Source organism: Musca domestica, unplaced genomic scaffold, assembly GCF_030504385.1.
Source record: "Musca domestica strain aabys unplaced genomic scaffold, Musca_domestica.polishedcontigs.V.1.1 2, whole genome shotgun sequence".
NCBI lineage: Eukaryota > Metazoa > Arthropoda > Insecta > Diptera > Muscidae > Musca > Musca domestica.
Window position 1 is genome coordinate 15,032,244 of NW_026712249.1, and position 18,305 is coordinate 15,050,548.

The following is an 18,305-nucleotide window of genomic DNA, read 5'->3' on the forward strand; positions in this document are numbered from 1 at the left end:
GTGTGTTTGCTAACTGCCTCTACTACTGTGGGCATAAATTATATTTTTTTTGGGTTTGTTGTTTGTGTTGTTGTTGTAGAACAGGCGTGTTGTTTTACCTCCCCAAATATTACGTTGTTTGCATGCCTCTCGTCGTCGTCGAGGGTCGTGGGCTTTCAATCTCTGCCGGCATGCCCACCCACCTTTTCTTCTCCCCCCCTAAAATAATACCATGCTGTTGTGATTTTCTCAAGCAAATTGTTGTTCTCATTCTCTTGCTTTTGCACTCTCTCTCTCTCTTTCTCTCGGTTTGTGTATAAATGAGAATTTTTGTATATTTTCATAACTTCGTGTGATTTTTCAACGTTGTGGCTATGTTTCGTCGTTGTTGTCGTCCGCCACCGCGTCGTCGTCGTCGTCATTTTCTTCTTCTTCTTCCACTTTTCTGTATGTTTCGTTGTCATCGTCGTTGTCGTCGTTTTCTTCTTCTATGTGCTGTGCAAAGCCTTCTGCTTGCTGTATGGCTCTCCCTGTCGTCTAGTTCGAAAGAAAAAAATGAAAACATTAGCCACAATTTTTGTTAAAGTGATTAAATAATGATTTAAAGCAATAACAAGGCCGCTTGCTCTGAATAAAACAAAATAATAAAATAAAAATCGCTGCTGAAAATTCAATTCATGTGAAAAATTCGAAATGTTGTGTTGTTAAAAAAAAAAATAAGAAAAAAAAATTGAAACAAAATTCTGTGATTCTCGTTGTGTCTCGCATTGAAGAAACGAAAGAAGAGAAAAAAAAAACGTCCAGCAACAGTGTTGTGAGAACTTTATGAAGAACACATGAAAAGAACGGAATAGAACGGTCGGTCTGTGTCGGACGGTAGGTCGCTCACTCGGTCATATATCAGAACGCAGAAAAACAAGAAGCAAAAAAAAAACAATATACAAAATTCATGTGTGTTTGTGTGTAACCAAAAAAGAAAAATGCCTTGACAATAGAAAAGTAGGTGGGGAGCCAATCAACCAAATGATATTAATGTCATTTCAACAACAACAACAAATGAAAACAACACCGCAAAAATTACAAAAAAACAGCATCAAATCTCAAACCCTTTTTTGTTAGTGAGACAATAACAACAACAAACAAAACATACATTTTGTGTATAATTTCCATAAAAATAAAACGGAAAGAGAGAAAGAGGAGCATGGAGAAAAATATCCAAAAATCCCAAATTTATTTTCGTGTGCCATAAATAAATTCCAGCAAGATTTTAATATGTGAAATTGAAAACTTAATTACTCAACAACCCTTAACCCCCAAGTTTTTGCTGTGCTCTACGGTTCGGTCGAGCAGCTCTTCTTGCTCTCGTTATTGTTATGCCATTCTCTCACTCTCCCTGCACCATCATCATCATCATCGCCGTCATCGTCATCATCCCTCTAATAACAACACTAGTTTACCTTAAATCACACGGTTATAATCCAAAATGCAAATTTTCAAAATAATTTTGAAATTTTCATTAACAAGGCAGAATATCGAATTAGAGAATTGTATTGGTGGTAACATCTTTATGAAAATAACCAAAAATTGCAATGTTGACTTGACAGAAAAAGAAGTAAAAAAGCTGTATGTTCGGCTGAGCCGAACTTTGAATACCCTCCACTATTTGGAAAGAATTTGAAACAATTCCCGCATAATGCCGCAAAAATTATATTATAAGAAGACGTGGACCTGCACAGACAATTTTCTCTAATAGGCTGTAGTATCCATTACAAAATTCAAATGCTAAATTTGAAACAATTCCGGAGAATAATGTCGCTAAAATTATCAAAATATCGGGAGATGCCATTATGTGAGGACTATACGAAGACCTGCACAGACAATTTCTGTCATAGGTAGTACTACTAATAGCGAATATCGGTAGGTACCATTATATGGGGGCTATACGAAGATGGGCTATACCTGCGCAAACAGTTTTCTGTCTTAGGCTGTGGTATTTATTACGAAATTCAAATTCCAAATTTGAAACAATTCCGGTTAATAATGTCGCTAAAATCATCAAAATAACGAATATCGAGAGAGTTCGCTATCTCGTTACCCCTAAGCTTCGTTGATACATGAGCGCCACAAGAAATATTAGATTTAGTTGCCGAGTCCTTACCATGTGGTATGAAGGCTATGACATGTGGTACGAAGGCCATTGACAACCTCTGTCTACAATGCTTCAATAAAAATCACCGTGAGATCTGACTAGGGCAGCGATTCCGTATCGTCTGCTGCTACTAGCAGGACGAAGCGGACGAAAAGCCAGAGTGAAGACAATGATCTGACTCTTGACTTTGTTGACAACAGCTATTTACAAGACAACAACAAACAATCCGCCAGATCATTGCGAATATGGGTCTATTTAGGATGAGCCAGTACAGTATCTCTACAGACTTCTGTGAAAACTCCCTGCCTGACGACGACGTAGGTACCAGGGTAGTCCTGGACTCGATCTCTAGTCAGGGGTTGATAAATAGGCATAACGGCGAGCAGTACTCGACTGTAGTCGATAGGAAACCATCTAAGCTCACTGATAAAATACTGCAGCTTATCAGGAAGAATCTGAAGTATATTAGAAAGTTCGAGAGGACGTATCCTACCGGAATATTAAGGGATAGACTTTTGGGAAAGTTCCCTGTTTAACGAGACAAGGACATTAATACCAGGGTAGTCGAGGACTTGGGTCAGGGGTTGATAAAAAGGCATACCGGTGGGTAGTAAACTACTGCAGTCGATATGTTGATGTGAATCTTTCTAAGCTCACAGATAATGCCCAACAGCTTATTAGAACGAACCTGAAGTTCTTTAGAAATTTCGAGAGGACGTATTCTAACGCAATATAGGGTCTCCATATGCAGAACAATAGTAAAACTAGTCGAGACCTCAAAAACAGGCGAGGAGCGCGGGAAATCCCTGCTCGCTCGCCTGGAAAGGAAGGAAATTGTTGCAAAGAAGCCCCTAATGTTGATGGGAAGCCATCAAAGCTCACTGATAAGAATCTACAGCTTATCAGGACGAACCTACAGTTCGTTGGAAAGTTCGAGAGGACATATCCTAACGCAACATTAGGGGAACTACCGAAAAACAGGAACCCCACATGCAGAATAGTAGTGAGACCAATCGACACCTCAAAAACAGGCGAAGAATGTGGGAAACCCCTGCTCGCACGCTTAGAAAAGTGCCATCAAAAGAAAATTGTAGCAAAGAAGCGAGGGTAAGGCTTGGGAACCGCGGACCACTAAAAAGACTGTGAGGAATAAAAAGAAATCAAAGCCTACTAAAACCTCGAAATTGTCTCTGCCGAGTCCATCCAGTTGACTTATCAACGCAACTCCTGCTACAACGGAGAAGCAAGAGGACAGGGCAAAGTCATTCACAGCGAAAGCTATTGCCAGGGTCATTACCTACGAGAATAAAGAATAGATAAATTTCCTAACCTCCGCAGTTAATGGCCTTGAAACCCTTTGGGAAGGCAGCAAAGTCGCCGCTGTGCCTGTCTCGATGATCCTATGCGAGATGGTTGCTTCAGCGGGGATTGTACCTCATATAATGGAGTTGAATGAGATCCTGAAGCCTGCTGAGAAGCAAAATGTTGGGTCTTACTTTCACAACGGGATGGTTCTTAAGTTAGAAATAGACAAGGACGTCGAGAACTTACTTGAAAGTCGAAGGCAGGTGCTAGATTGAAAAAAATGGGTGAAGGAGTGCTACATGTCCTTGTGGAGATACTCTTAAGCCAGTATGGGCCTGTTGTGCATACATTTTATGATTTTACTGTTTTGGATGTATGGCTTTTATTGCGATCTTACGGTACATTAGGACGTTAACGGTAGCCAGGTTCGTCTTGGCATTAAGCCAGTTCAGACACTCTGCAATCGGCCGGATCTCCGCTTGAAGGATTGTGCTATGTTCGCGAGAAGAGGTTATGGTATAGGGTCCTTCAATTAAAAAGTCCCAGTCCAACAAGACTGTAGCTTTTGCGTCTGCTCTCAGCGAGAGCGATAGAACAAGTGAAGTTGCAAATGAGCTTAATAGCAGAGCTAGGTCCTGACCAGTACCGATGACCGCAGCATTGCGAAGTGTCTCTCTGCATTCGAACTGAGCGAATACGGTTTTTAGGAGAAATTGCAGAAGAGAGCGTAAACTCTCCCCTATAATCTAAACTAGGCAAATGTGACTTCTAAGAGAGAGAGACTGGGAAGATTTCCCCATTGATCTCGACTGAGAGGCCAATTAATGTGATTAATTGGAATGCTGGAGAAGGGGGGACAATGTATCGAATATGCCTTGGGGTAACCTTAGTATCGAATAATCCAAACTAGGCAAATGTGACTCCTAAGAGAGAGAGACTGGGAAGATTTCCCCATTGATCTCGACTGAGAGGCCAATTAATGTGATTAATTGGAATGCTGGAGAAGGGGGGACAATGTATCGAATATGGATGTATGATGTCTAGGAAAGGTCTAATTACGCTTTTAGATAGCCAACGTTTCATCTTTGGATGAAACCCCATTTTGAGTCTATAACCCTTTTTACACGTTGTCCAGCATTTGTGAACTTTATTGGCTCTTTTCTTGGAGCCGGCCTCTCCAATTAAGTTTCCTTCAAAGATCCTCCCCAATGATTATTTGTTAAGCTTCGTATTTTTATCTTATTATTTGCTGGGGGTCCTGTAAACTAGTGTTTGAGTGATATAATATCAATCCAAAACATTCAATTTCAAACACTCTAACTTTCAGCCGCTCCACCTTGAACACCCCTCTTCTCATCCTTCCGTCTGCCAGCACTTCGTGCAAAAAACAATCATTTTTTTCTTGCTTCTGTATTGTACATACATACATACATATATTTTTGTATTTACGTTAAATTTCATTTCATTTGGATGTCGAGAGCTGTTGAAAGAAAAGTCTATAAAATAATATGTTGCCATGAAAACTAAATCCGTGATGGTAGTAGTAGTACTCGTATATACACACAAACGCACCAAGTACGTACGCATACATACAAACCTATAAATTTCCATTTGAAAACAGGAGCCAGCTACAACACCAACAACACCACTGTTAACAACTAATCTCCCAAATACCTTGAAGAGCAACATCATCATGAAACCTACAAACAACAAGAACAGCAATAACATGGCTAATAAATATATATAAGGAAATTCAGCGGGGAAATGAGATGATGAATGGGAGGGGGGGTAATATTTGAGATATTAGGTGGGTAATTGAGATACCCTACCATGGGGATGTGGGTCAAAAGTTTTCGCATCAGTTTCAGGGCGAACTTGGGAACAACTCCAGTTCAGTAAAAACTCTCGAGAAGGCAAGTTATATGCATAAGCTTTCAAATCATATATTTATATATTATAAATATAGCTTTTGTAGATCCAGGTCTAACTGGGGTCTTGGACCCAGATTTTCGGGTCAAATAACCGTGTCCGTCCATATGAACAACGTCCGTCCTATGAAAAACATACGTTTCCGTACTCAGGGTACAATTACCTACTTCTGGTAAAAATTTCAAAAAAATCCGATAGTTCTAACTGAACTAGAGTTAAGCCCGAACTTATAGTACTTCCACCTACGAGGTTGTACCATGGACATAATATTTTGAAACTAGGGTTGCTCCTAGTTTTTCGGACCTAGATGGACTGTTGGTGCTATTTTGAGCTTATCTGTAAAGTTGCATTATCAACCGGTCATTTGATCCACAGAGAAAAAGAGACAGAGAGGAATTTGAGTTTTTGTTTCACTCCAAACCAACGTGACGATCAACTCTAAACTCGTGCAAAAAGTTGGTGCCGCATTCTGCTGTATTATGGACATCAGGTGGATACTGGAGGTACCCTACATGGGCATTCGTTGGCGATCTGTAGTTTTTTCGCCCACGAGTTTATGCCACAGACATAATTTTTTGAAGATAAGGCAACAGTTGCTCCTTTTTTTTGAATTCAGGGTTGCAGTTGTTCCTAGTTCTTCGGATGTTGACCGACAATTGGTGCTAATTTGAGCTTAGATGTGAAGTTGCATCATCAACCGGGAATTTGACCCAGAGAGATAGAGAAGAATTTTAGATGTTGTCTCGCTCTCCCAATCCAACTCAGAGAGAGAGGGAGAGAAGATTTTGAGATGTCTTCTCGTTCCCCCAATCCAACGTGGCGATCAAGTCCAAACCCGTTCGAGTAATTTGTGCCGTTGTCTGGTGTATTTTGGACATTAGGTGGGTACATCAGATACCCTAAATGTGTATGGGAGTGTGACCCGCCAGTCCCGGTATCTGTTTGGGAGCGAACTTCTTTGAAACTAGGGTGACAATTGTTCTTAGTTCTTCGGATCTAGACCGATAGTAGGTGCCGTTTTTAGCTTCAATTTGAAGTTTCACCGGGGGTTTGATCACGAGAAAGACAGGAATTTGAGATTTTGTTCAGCTCCCCAAACCAACATGGCGATCAAGTCCAAACAGAGTAGGTGACGTATCCTGCTGTAAGCTACGTTATTATATCCATAGAGGATGTAATAAAGGCTACAGAGGGTATGTATCATTTGATACGCCCAAAACGTGTCTCATCGGAATTACGGTTTTAGACCCTAGGTCTCTGTAGACCAAATTCGTTTTAGGGCATTTGGATTCGATCTAGGGAGGTTCGTCCGTCCGTTCGTCTGTCTGGCGGCTTGGTGCGCACAATAACTCTCCAAATGAGCATCCGATTTGGTCCAAATTTGGTACACCTTGATATTATTATCAAATTAATATCGAGATCGGAGATGGGCAACAACGGCCCACTCCTTCTGGTACCTCCCCGCTCAAAATCTCTAAATTTTCAAAGACAATATTTTGCTCCACAGAAAGGCAAAAGGATCATTCGATTTTGTTCAAACTTTGCAAATCTAAATATTATTGTCAATGCTAGATGCGGTACGAAAATGGACAATATAAGTCCACTTCATCGAGTACCTCCCCCACAAAAGGGTCAAAATTTGGAATAATTATAACTCTTGTAAAATTTTAAATAAAACTACGGTTGTCTTCAAATTTCACACGTCCCTGTATTTTTATTAACACAAGATCTGGTGTCAAGATAGGATATATCGCTCCACTCCTTCTGGTACCTCCCCCACAACTGGTCAAAAATTTGAATAAACTTAGCTCTTATAAAAAATAAAATAAGAGTCCGATTGTCTTCAAATTTCGGAAATATTTATATTTCTATCAACACAAGATCTTGTGTGAAGATGTGATATATCGGTCCACTCCTTCAGGCACCTCCCCCTAACCTGTCAACATTTTTAATAAATATATAGCTCATAAAACGCGAATCCTAATATTTTCACTATCAAAGGAACTAGTGTAAATATTGTGGATATCGGACGTCTCCTTCGAGAACTTCCCCCCAACGGGTCAAAATTTGAAATACTTTTATCTCTCATAAAATATAAAATAAGCACCCAATTCTGTTCAAATTTCACACATCGCATTATTTTTACTAATAAAAGATCTGGTGTAAGGGTTGAATATATCGGCCTACTCCTTCTGGTACCTCCCTCACAACGGGTCAAAATTTTGAATATTTTTTATCTCTCAGAAAATATGAAATAAGCATCTGATTTTCTTCAAATTTTACACATCTTCATATTTCTACTTGAAAAGGATTTTTTGTGAAAATAGTATATATCGGAACACTGCTTCTAGTAACTCCCTCACAAAGGGTCAAAATTTTTAATAACTTAAGCGCTCATAATATGCGAAATAAGAACCCGATTCAGTTCTAATATCACATATCCCTTAATTTTGGCCAGAAAAAGATTTGGTGTGAAGATGAACTATATTGGACCACTCCTTCTAGTACCTTTCTAAAAAGGAGTCAAAATTTGGAATAATCTCAGTTTTAATATAATGTGAAATAAGAGTCCGATTGTCTTCAAATTCCAAACATCTCCAGATTTCTACTAGCAAAAGATTTGTTGCGAAGATGGTATATATCGGACCACTCCTTCCTGTACCTCCCTCACAAAGGGTCAACATTTTGAATAACTAAAATGCTCATAATATGCGAAATAAGCACCCAAATCAGTTCAAATATCACACATCAGTTAATTTTGGCCAGCAAAAGATGTGGTGTGAAGATGAAATACATTGAACCACTCCTTCTGGCACCTCCTCCACAACGGGTCGAAATTTTGAATATTTTTTATCGCTTATAACATATCAAATAAGCTTGCGATTCTCTTCAAATTTCACACATCGCATTATTTTTACTAATAAAAGATTTGGTATAAAGGTTGAATATGTCGGTCCACCCCTTTTGCTACCTCCCTCACAAAGAATCAAAATTTTAAATAAATATGAAGCTCATAATATGCGAAAGAAGCACACGATTCTCTTCAAATTTCACATATCTCAATATTTTTATTATCAAAAGATCTGGTGTAAATATAAGGTATATGGGTCCAATCCTTCTGGTACCTCTCCCACAACGTGTCAAAATTTTGAATTGTCATGAAGCTCTAAAACCCGAAATGAGCATCCAATTTTTTTCCAACTCGGCTCATCTCAATATTTCTATTAACATAAGATCTGATGTGAAGATGGGATATATCGGTCCACCGCGACTGGTACCTCCCCCACAAAGTCTCAAAATTTTGGATAACACAAACGAGCATAAAATGAGATATAAGCCTTCGATTTTCTACAAATTTCACACATCTCAATATTTTTACTAAAGCAAGATCTGGTGTGATTTGTGTTCTAGTACCTCCCCCACATATGGTTACAATGTTCAATACTTATATCTCTCATAACATGCTGAAAAGGTCAGCGGCTCCTTACAATTAGGTATATCTAAATATTTCTCTCAAATGAATTGTCACGGAATTTATCAGCCCACTCCTCCCCCACAAAAAGCTTACATTTTCATGAACAAGTATTTCCATAAATTTGGTACAAAAAAGTGTTCGATTTTCTTTAAATTTTGCACATCCTAATATTTATATCAATACTGGATGAAGTGGAACACTTCGGTCCCCCATACCTGGTAACTCACTCATATTTCAGCATTTTCTAAAAATGTTCCAAAAATTATCACATATCTCATATAAAGTTCGGAAAGTAGTCGATATAGTCCAAATCAGGCACTTTGCAATATTTACATGAGAGTTAGTTCAGATGAGATGTAGATAATATTGGTCCCCTCCTTCGGTATTTTCTCCATAAAGGGTAAAAATTTGTGAATACTCATAATGTAAGTCAAAATATATTTAAATAATCGAACATTGGCTGTTGGTATACATCATTCGCCAAACCTGACTTAAACTTCCTTTTTTTAGGGACTACTTTTTCAGTACTCAAAGAAGCCTTCTTGGAAATTTCAAGTAGGCGAGAACCTAATCGTCATTTTCCCAATTCCTTTCACGGGGCACCGATACCCCCAAAAACAAATATTCAAACTCATGCGCCCACATTAATTTAAAAAAATTTCATCTTATTTTCCTTCCCTCCCTCCTTGCCAGGTTTCTTCCGACCGCCATCAAATTGGAAAATTTGTTTGGTTTGTTCTGTCATGTTGTGTTGTGCTGTTTTTCCAGCTTTCAAGATAACATCTCGTCGGTTCGGTTTCATCTGTCAATTAAATCACTTTCCCACCTTTAACACCTTATACTACTACACCTCCAACAGCCAGCCCACTCTCCCTCTCTCTCTCCACATTATTTTAGAATAAGAAATAGAAAGAAAAAGCGCCATAACAACAACAAAAAACAAAAAATAATAATTTGTGCATTTGTTCGCAAAGACGTAATGTAAACGCAAATCAAATCAAATTAAATTGAATTTTCACCTACTCTATTGTTGTTGTTGGTTTTCTCTGTGTTGTTTTGTTGTTATTTTTTCTCAAACTAAACAAATGATTGTCGTCATCAATGTACATACATACAGACCAGCTACAAATATAGCCGCGTACAACAACTACAAAACCCATGAAAATCTAGTGAAATTATTTTAGATCCCCCCAATCAAGAGCATCAGGCGCAGCAAATAAAAAAGGCACGCGAATTTCTCAAACAAAAATAGAAGAAAAATAATAGCGAAAAAAAACACAAAATTGAAACGGGCGTTAACGCATAGCTCTCTATGGATATATCAAAATAAAAAAATACAAATTGGAAAGAAAAATAATCAAAAAAAAAAAATGTTTTTTTTTTCGTTCATCAGTAATTTGTGAAAAGTTAAACTAGAGTTTGTGTATCGTAAGGTTGTGAGAAAAAATTACAAAAAAAAAGAAATTTAAGAAAAAAAATATTGAATTTTTTTTTTAATACAAAACATAGATTGTGAATAGCAGCATTCAAGAGTAGCTACAAATGTGTATCCAAGACTAGGAACCCAATCAACTATTGCTGCAGAAATCGAGAACCAAATCCAACTAAGCATCAATGCTAAGCCATTGTAGCTACCGGATATCATCAAACATCTTACAAATGTGGTATGTTGAATATTTTTTGGTTCTTTTTTCTTTACTGGAATTATTTACTTTTTTTCAACTTTGTGGGCGGGAATATTTTTTTTACAGTAATTTAGAAAAAAAAATGTCTCAAAACAAAAGTTGTGTATATTTTTATAGACCTGTGTATACAACCAGTGTTCACCGAAGATTAAAAAATCAACCCTACACCAGGAAGAACCTCCGAAAATTAGATCCTTGGTCCCATTGTATTCGTGTAATAGACCATCTGTCGCACCTAAACAGTTTGAGAAGTGGGTGATGGCTAACAGATTAAGAGTCTGTAGATCGGAGTCAATCCACGAGTCATCCACAAATTTCAATTTTTTCAATAATCGGGGGGAAAATACAGTAGATATTGAAAATAGAGTTAACAGGTTAAGTAGAGTTAACAGTAAGTTCGGCCGGGCCGAACTTGGAATACCCTCCACCATTTGCAACAAATATGGAAATTTTCAAAAAAAATAAAATCCTTAAAAAAATCTGTTACAATTTTAAAACCAGTAAAGAAAGTCTTAAAGTTGGGCGGGGCCGACTTTATGATACCCTTTCGAAGTGGTATTTTAGTAGAGCTCCACATAACAATTAAATTTTTTTTAGGGGAGAATTCAATCATACACGCTATGATTATAACTCAAAGTACTAAAGATGCCGAAGCATTTGTATCTTTTAAATTCAGACCTGTATTGCCCATTTGGCGCACAATTAATTTGAAATCGGATAAAAATATATATGGAAGCTATATCCAAATCGCAACCGATCTCGATAAAATTTACCAAAGATATTTCTGAGCTGTATTTGATATATTTCCCTAAATATCGTTGTTACGGAGTGGACAGTATATATGGGAGCTGTAGCTATATCTGAACCGATCTTCACCAAATTTGACATACTAGCTTCTAGACTCAATTCGGTCGTAAGTGCCAAATTCCATCCCATTTGGACAAATATTAAAAGTTTGGTGCAAAAATAAAAGGTAAATCGGACGAAGTTATATGTGGGAGCTATATCCAAATCTAAACCGAATTCGATAAAAGTTAGCAAATGTATTTCTGTGCTGTATTTGATATATTTCCCCAAATATTGTTGTTAGAGAGTGCATATTACGGCTGCGGAGGACAAAAATAACAAATCGGATGAACAATATGTATGGGAGTTATAGCTATATCTGAACCGATTTCGATCAAATTTGGCATACTTATTTTCAGGTCCAATCTGATCGTACGTGCAAAATTCTATACTATTCGGGCTGATATTACATGTTTGGTGCACAATAAAATGCTAATCGGACGAAGATGTATGTGGATGCTATATCAAAATTTGGACCGATTATCTCCAATTTCAATAGGGTTCGTCTTTGGATCAAAAAAATGACTTGTGCAAAATTTCATCTGGTCCGGGCAATAAATGCGACATGTACTTTGTTTACAAAAATACATGGATAGACAAACGGACGGACGGACGGACGGACATGCATAAATCGACTCAGAATGTGATTCTATGCAGATCATCAAAAGGAACTAGGGGTCTATCTCGTTTCCTTTTGCCTGATACAAACAAATGCATAAAGATATAATACCCTGACCACCTTGTGCTGTATACTTTCATCCATGCGAATTCGGTTCGAAAGTAGACTCAAACTTCACACTTTCATCTAACCCTTCGGTCCGACAATACGTTAAACTCCATATAATTTTCGGTCAAGAATCTGATCGAATTCTCATAGGAAGTCGGCAGTTTCTTCCGACAGTTTGGTTCTCTGGGTTATATTTGCTGAAGGCTACCTTTTTAGGCTTCCCCGTCCGTACGTTGTTTGGTCTGGTTGGCCCTCATCACAAGCAACTACGTTATGCACTATGCTTCCCACCTTCACGAGCAGTTTTTGTACATCTTGGTCTGGCAGATCGGATTATTCGGGATATGACCAGAGTGAGTCTCCATTCTCACCCCCCGTGATATCTCCTCTGATCTGAAATTACTTAGGAAGAATAAGTTTATGTTTTTTTCTTATCAACGATACATGTCCTAACCATATCTCCATTAGAGGTGGCATAAGTGATGTCGGTCACCATATATCCATAGATATAAGGCTCCAGGACTAGATATCACTACTTCTTGCCATGGCAGGTCGGAATATTCGGCATATGAAGAGTATGACTTGACCAAAGTGAGTCCTAATTCTCACCGCCGCGATATCTCATCCGCTTGAATTACTTTTGAAGATTAAGTTTTTCTTAGCTACTATACATGTCCTTATCTTATCTTCGTAAGATGTGGCATAAGTGGCACTTCCAAGTTTAGTTACATTATTTGTATACATACATAAGGTTCCTGGACTAGGGTCATGTCTAAGTCTGTATCACTAAGGGGCTAGCCTTTGCAGTGATACTGTTTAATCTGCATGATGCTAAGAAGCTGCTGCTTCCTTTCTCCTACTGCAAGGGCATGAGACGGAACCGGATACATTCTGAGCCAAAGTATAGTTTACCACTAACCTCCAAGCTTGGACTGACTAATCGCCACTTGTACGTCTGGAGGTTGGGAGTTCTGTTTGCCAAAAATTTGACACCCATATCGACAATATCTTTCTGCAGAGATTTCCTTTTGATGATAGTCACGGGGAAATCCTTAGACTCCTCGTTTTCACAGCAAATGACCGTCACTGCTTTTGTAAAGGATGGCATTATCAAACTGCAACCTTTTAGGATCTCCTTACTCAAAAAATCATATTTCCTTCAGACGGCCTTCGATGAGAAACCATCGATTTTCGCTGATTTAACCTTTTGGCTCTGCTTTGTCGCTGACCGTTAGTTTATGTGGCTTTCCTACCACCTTGCTTTGAAGGCTGTGGTTTAATGGTTTCCTTGTGACCCATTCCAGGACGAACTCGCCTTTTTTTGGCATTTCTTCCAAATCTCCTCAACTTTTTTTGTCCCTCACCGCCAGATTAATGTGGTGACGGGTAAATCTTTAGACTCCTCGTTTTCACAGCAGATGGTCTTTACTGCTTTGTAAATGCTGTCATTGTCAAATTGCCACTTTTTAGGATCTTCCTACTTAAAAAAAATACTATTTTCTTCAGACGGCCTTCGATGAGAAACCATCGATTTTTGCTGATTTAACCTTCCGTCTTAGCTTTGGCACTGACTGCTGCACATAGTTTATCTGGCTAGATCTGGGAAAAATTTCCTTTTCCTACAGCTTTACTTTGAAGGCTGTGGTATGATGATTTTCTTGTGACCCATTCCAGAACGACCTCGCCTTTTTCGGCATTTCTTCCAAATCTCTCGAATTTCTTTTATCTCTCTTCACCTGGGAGAAGAAAAATTTTCGACTTTCGCTGATTTTACCTTTCGACTCAGCTTTATCGCTGACTGCTACACATAGGTTATCTAGGTTGATGGACTGAGAAAATGTCCTGTCCGTACCGTTTTGACTTGAAGACTGTCGTTTACTGGTTTCCTTGTGACCCTTTTCAGACCGACCTCACTAGTACTCTCTACCATAATATTCTAAACTTGATTTGAAAATGTTTCAACATTTTAGAAAACCAATCTAAAGCTACAAATAGGCTGTCACAACAATTCGTAATTGCTAAAATTTGTTTCATTTAAATGCTCTTAATTCCATTTTTATTGACATTTCACTTGGCACTTGACTTAACATTTGATTTATGGCAATTAAATCTCCAATTGCAATAAATTTCCATTTTATTGATCGCATTCTCGAGTTACAGAATTTCAAACACACAAATAACTTTGGTCCAATTTTTGGACTCTTTTTTTTTTCGTTTTATATTTCAAGTCTGCATATCTTTAACGGACTTGTCGAAATATGTTCTCGTTCACTTCGCCACTTCGTTTTTTTTTGCATTATAATCAGCTTATATGGTGAATAAATAATCGCATTAATCTAAAATGCAATCAGCTATTCTGTTTTAATGCCAAGCATCCAGTTTTTTTTTTTTCATCGGTCTTGGCTAGCCAATGAATGACCAACTAGTTGGCATCAGTGATACTGCCATGCGAACTGGATGCTTGCGCCACTTGTCGTCATCATAGATGACTGCTCTTGTGAAAAGGGGTTCAGCTTTAGATCGTTTAATGTGAATTCTATTAGTTTTTTTGCTCTTCTTGTTGCTCGACTTCTTTGCGGGTTCCAATTTAATTTCATTAAGAGAAAAAAATAAAAAAACAAATCTCCACAATAGTCTGAATTCAATTTAAATTAATTTATTGTCAAGTGTTTTAGTTGAATTGGCAAAAAGAATAAATTAACCGAAAAAAAACGGAACAAGTAAGAAATAGTTGCGAGATCGGTTGGGATGAATTTTTTATATCTTCCACATGTTAGCATAGTATGATATTAGGAAGACAGAGCTTCAAAAAAAAAAAAAAAAAAAAAAAAAAAAACAAAAAAAAAAAAAAGAATTATTTAATATTTACATAGTCGGAAGCACTGACTCTATCAGAGTAAGTAACCGGTATATTTTTATGAAGTAACCAGTATATCTTAATAAAATAAGTTGATTTTAGATCTAGAGATCCCTATCGTTTCATTTATGTGCTATATTGCCTTAAAAGTCTCTTGAAAGTGTAAAAAAATATTACGGATAATATATGCAAAACTTCTAGTGTTTACTGATCACCAACTCACAATTAAGGTTATATCCTCACAATCCGATAAAGTATTTTTCAATTTTATTGACTTATTTCAGAAGAAGGAACTCTCATCCTCACATTGATACATTTTGCATTGTCCTGTCTCATAAAATCCAAGAGATATGCTCAAATTAGGACGTGCGCAAAAATGTGATAATTTTTTTCACCTTTTGAGTAAAGCGCTTCTAGGGGCCATAACTTCTGAACTGGTTGGTTTATTTTAATGAAATAATTTTTTTGAGGATCTAGAGGTCCCATTCCCATTAATTATGTACCATGTTTGTCAGGAACCAATTCAAAAAATTTATGTAAATATTACTGACAATCTATGCAAAACTTCTAGGGTTTATAGATCACCAACCACAATTGAAGTAATATCCTCACAATACGAAACAATATTTCTCATTTTTATTGACTTATTTCAAAAGAGAGAACTCTCACCTTCAAATTGATAAAGGTTCCATTGTCCTATCTGATAAAATCCAAGAGATATGGTCAAATTAGGACGTGCGCAAAAATGTGACAAATTTTTTCACCATTTGAGTAAAGTGCTTCTAGGGTTCATAACTTCTGAAATGGTTGGTTTATTTTAATGAAATTACTTTTTTGAGGATCTAGAGGTTCCTGCCTCTTCAATTATGTACCATGTTTGCCAGGAAACATTTCATAACATCTAAATAAATATTATTGATAATCTACGCAAGACTTCCAATGATTATTGATCACCACCCACAATTGAAGTTATATCCTGACAACACGACAAAGTATTTCTTTCTTTTATTGACATATTTCAAAAGAGGGACATCTCACCTTCAAATTAATAAAGGTCGCATGGTTTTATCTCATAAAATCCAAGAGATATGGTCAAATTAGCACGTGCGCAAAAATCTGATAATTTTTTCACCTTTTGAGTAAAGCGCTTCTAGGGGCCATATCTTTTCAATTGGTTGGTATATTTTAATGAAATAACTTTTTTGAGAATCTAGAGGTTTCTGTCCCGTTAATTATATACCATGTTTGTCAGGAACCAATTCATAACATTTAGATAAATATTACTGACCATCTATGCAAAGCTTCTAGTGTTCATTGATCACCACCCACAATTGAAGTAATATCCTCACAACACCACAAGGTATTTCTAACATTTATTGATTTATTTCAAAAGAGAGAACTCTCACCTTCAAATTGATAAAGGTTCCATTGTCCTACCTGATAAAATCCAAGAGATATGGTCAAATTAGGACGTGCGCAAAAATGTGATAAATTTTTTCACCTTTTGAGTAAATTGCTTCTAGGGGCCATAACTTCTGAACTGGTTGGTTTATTTTAATGAAAAAACTTCGATGGGGATGTAGAGGTTCCTGGCCTTTTAATTATGTAGCCTATATGCCAAGAAACATATCATAACATCGAAATAACTGATAATCTACGAAAGACTTCTAGTGTTTATTGATCACCACCCACAATTGAAGTTATATCCTCACAACACGACAAAGTATTTCTTACTTTTATTGACATATTTCAAAAGAGGGACATCTCACCTTCAAATTAATAAAGGTCGCATGGTTCTATCTCATAAAATCCAAGAGATAGGGTCAAATTAGGACTTGCGCAAAAATGTGATATATTTTTTCACCTTTTGGGTAAAGCGATTTAAGGGCCATAACTTCTGAACTAATTGCTTTATTTTTATGAAATAACTTTTTTGATTATCTAGAGGTTCCTGCCTCTTCAATTATGTGCCATGTTTGCCAGGAAGAAGTGCTTAACATTGCAATAAATATTACTGATAATCTACGGAAGACTTCTAGGATTTATTGATCACCACCCACAGTTGAAGTTTTATCCTCACATCACCACAAGGAATTTCTAACTTTTATTGACTAATTTAAGAAGAGGGAACTCTTACCTTTATATTGATAAAGGTTTCATTGTCCTATCTCATAAAATCCAAGAGATATGGTCAAATTAGGACAAGCGCAAAAATGTGTGAATTTGTTGATATTTTTGCGTAAACCGCTTCTAGAGCCATAACTTCTAAACTGGTTGGTATATTTTAATAAAATTACTTTTTTGTGGATCTAGAGGTTCCTGTCTCTTCAATTATGTACCATATTTACCAGAAAATAATTAAAAATTTTAAATAAATGTTAATGACATTTCATTAGAAAAACTTCCGTTGAATCTTATACATCTCTTTTGCGCAGTGTTATATCTTTGTATCCCTATAAGGTATTCTTAATTTTAATGAATTTATTTGGAAAGGGGAGCATCCCTCCTGTACGCTGATATAAGTTACACTTTTATATCTCGTAAAATACCAGAGATATGGCTGAATCAACACAAGCGCAAAAATTTGGCCAATTTTGATCTTTTTTTGAGTGAACCAGTTCTAGAGGCCATAACTTCTTAAACACTTGGTATTTTTTAATGAAATAAATTATTTATTGATCTAGAAATGCCTGACATTACAATGATATATAATATTGCCCGAGAAGTCTCTCAAATATAAAAAGGAATAATAATTATGATAACTGACAAGGCTTCGGATGGTTACTGGTGATCTTTACGACAAGAAGTTTTATCTTCGAATCTAATACTCAGTTTTTAACTCTTATTGACTTATTCTGAAAGAGAGGCTTCTCAAGTTTACATTGAAAAAAATGTCATTGTCCTATCTTGTAAAATACCAGAGATATGGCTAAATAAATGCAAGCGCAAAAAATGTTACAATTTTATCACATTTTGCGTAAAACGCTTCTGGGGACCAACACTTCTAAAATAGTCGGTAGATCTTTAATAAATAAATTATTTGATGATCTAGAGGTCCCTATCGTCTCAACTTTACATTGGTACAAATTACATTCTTATGTCTCCTAAAATATTGAAGATATGGCTAAATGAAGGCAAACACAAAAATGTGTCGAATTTTTATGTATTTTGCGTATACCGCTTCCAGAGGCCATAACTCCTAAAATACTCCATATATCTTATTGAAATGAATCGTTTCTTAATCTATAGGTCTCTGGTGATTCCAAAATGTCCCTTATTTGCTATGGAGTGTACTAAATATTAACCAAAAATCTATTTATGGTACTCAACACACCAAGTTTTATTTTATAACC

The 18,305-nt window shown here is 36.9% G+C and overlaps 1 protein-coding gene across 20 annotated transcripts in view; it reads left to right on the forward strand.

The window, feature by feature from the left end:
* Positions 1-18,305, forward strand: part of LOC101888529 (cAMP-specific 3',5'-cyclic phosphodiesterase) — a 668,201-nt gene that overhangs the window by 389,787 nt on the left and 260,109 nt on the right. The window contains exons 1-2 of one of the 20 annotated variants that reach the window (XM_059121830.1): positions 472-982; positions 10,008-10,501. The exons of 10 other annotated variants lie outside the window; for them this stretch is intronic. The gene's annotated coding sequence lies outside the window, so the exon portion shown is untranslated. Of the gene's footprint in view, positions 1-471; positions 983-9,954; positions 10,502-18,305 lie in introns of those variants that run through there. 9 more of the 20 variants (XM_059121831.1, XM_059121829.1, XM_059121833.1 and 6 more) reach the window with 9 other exon arrangements.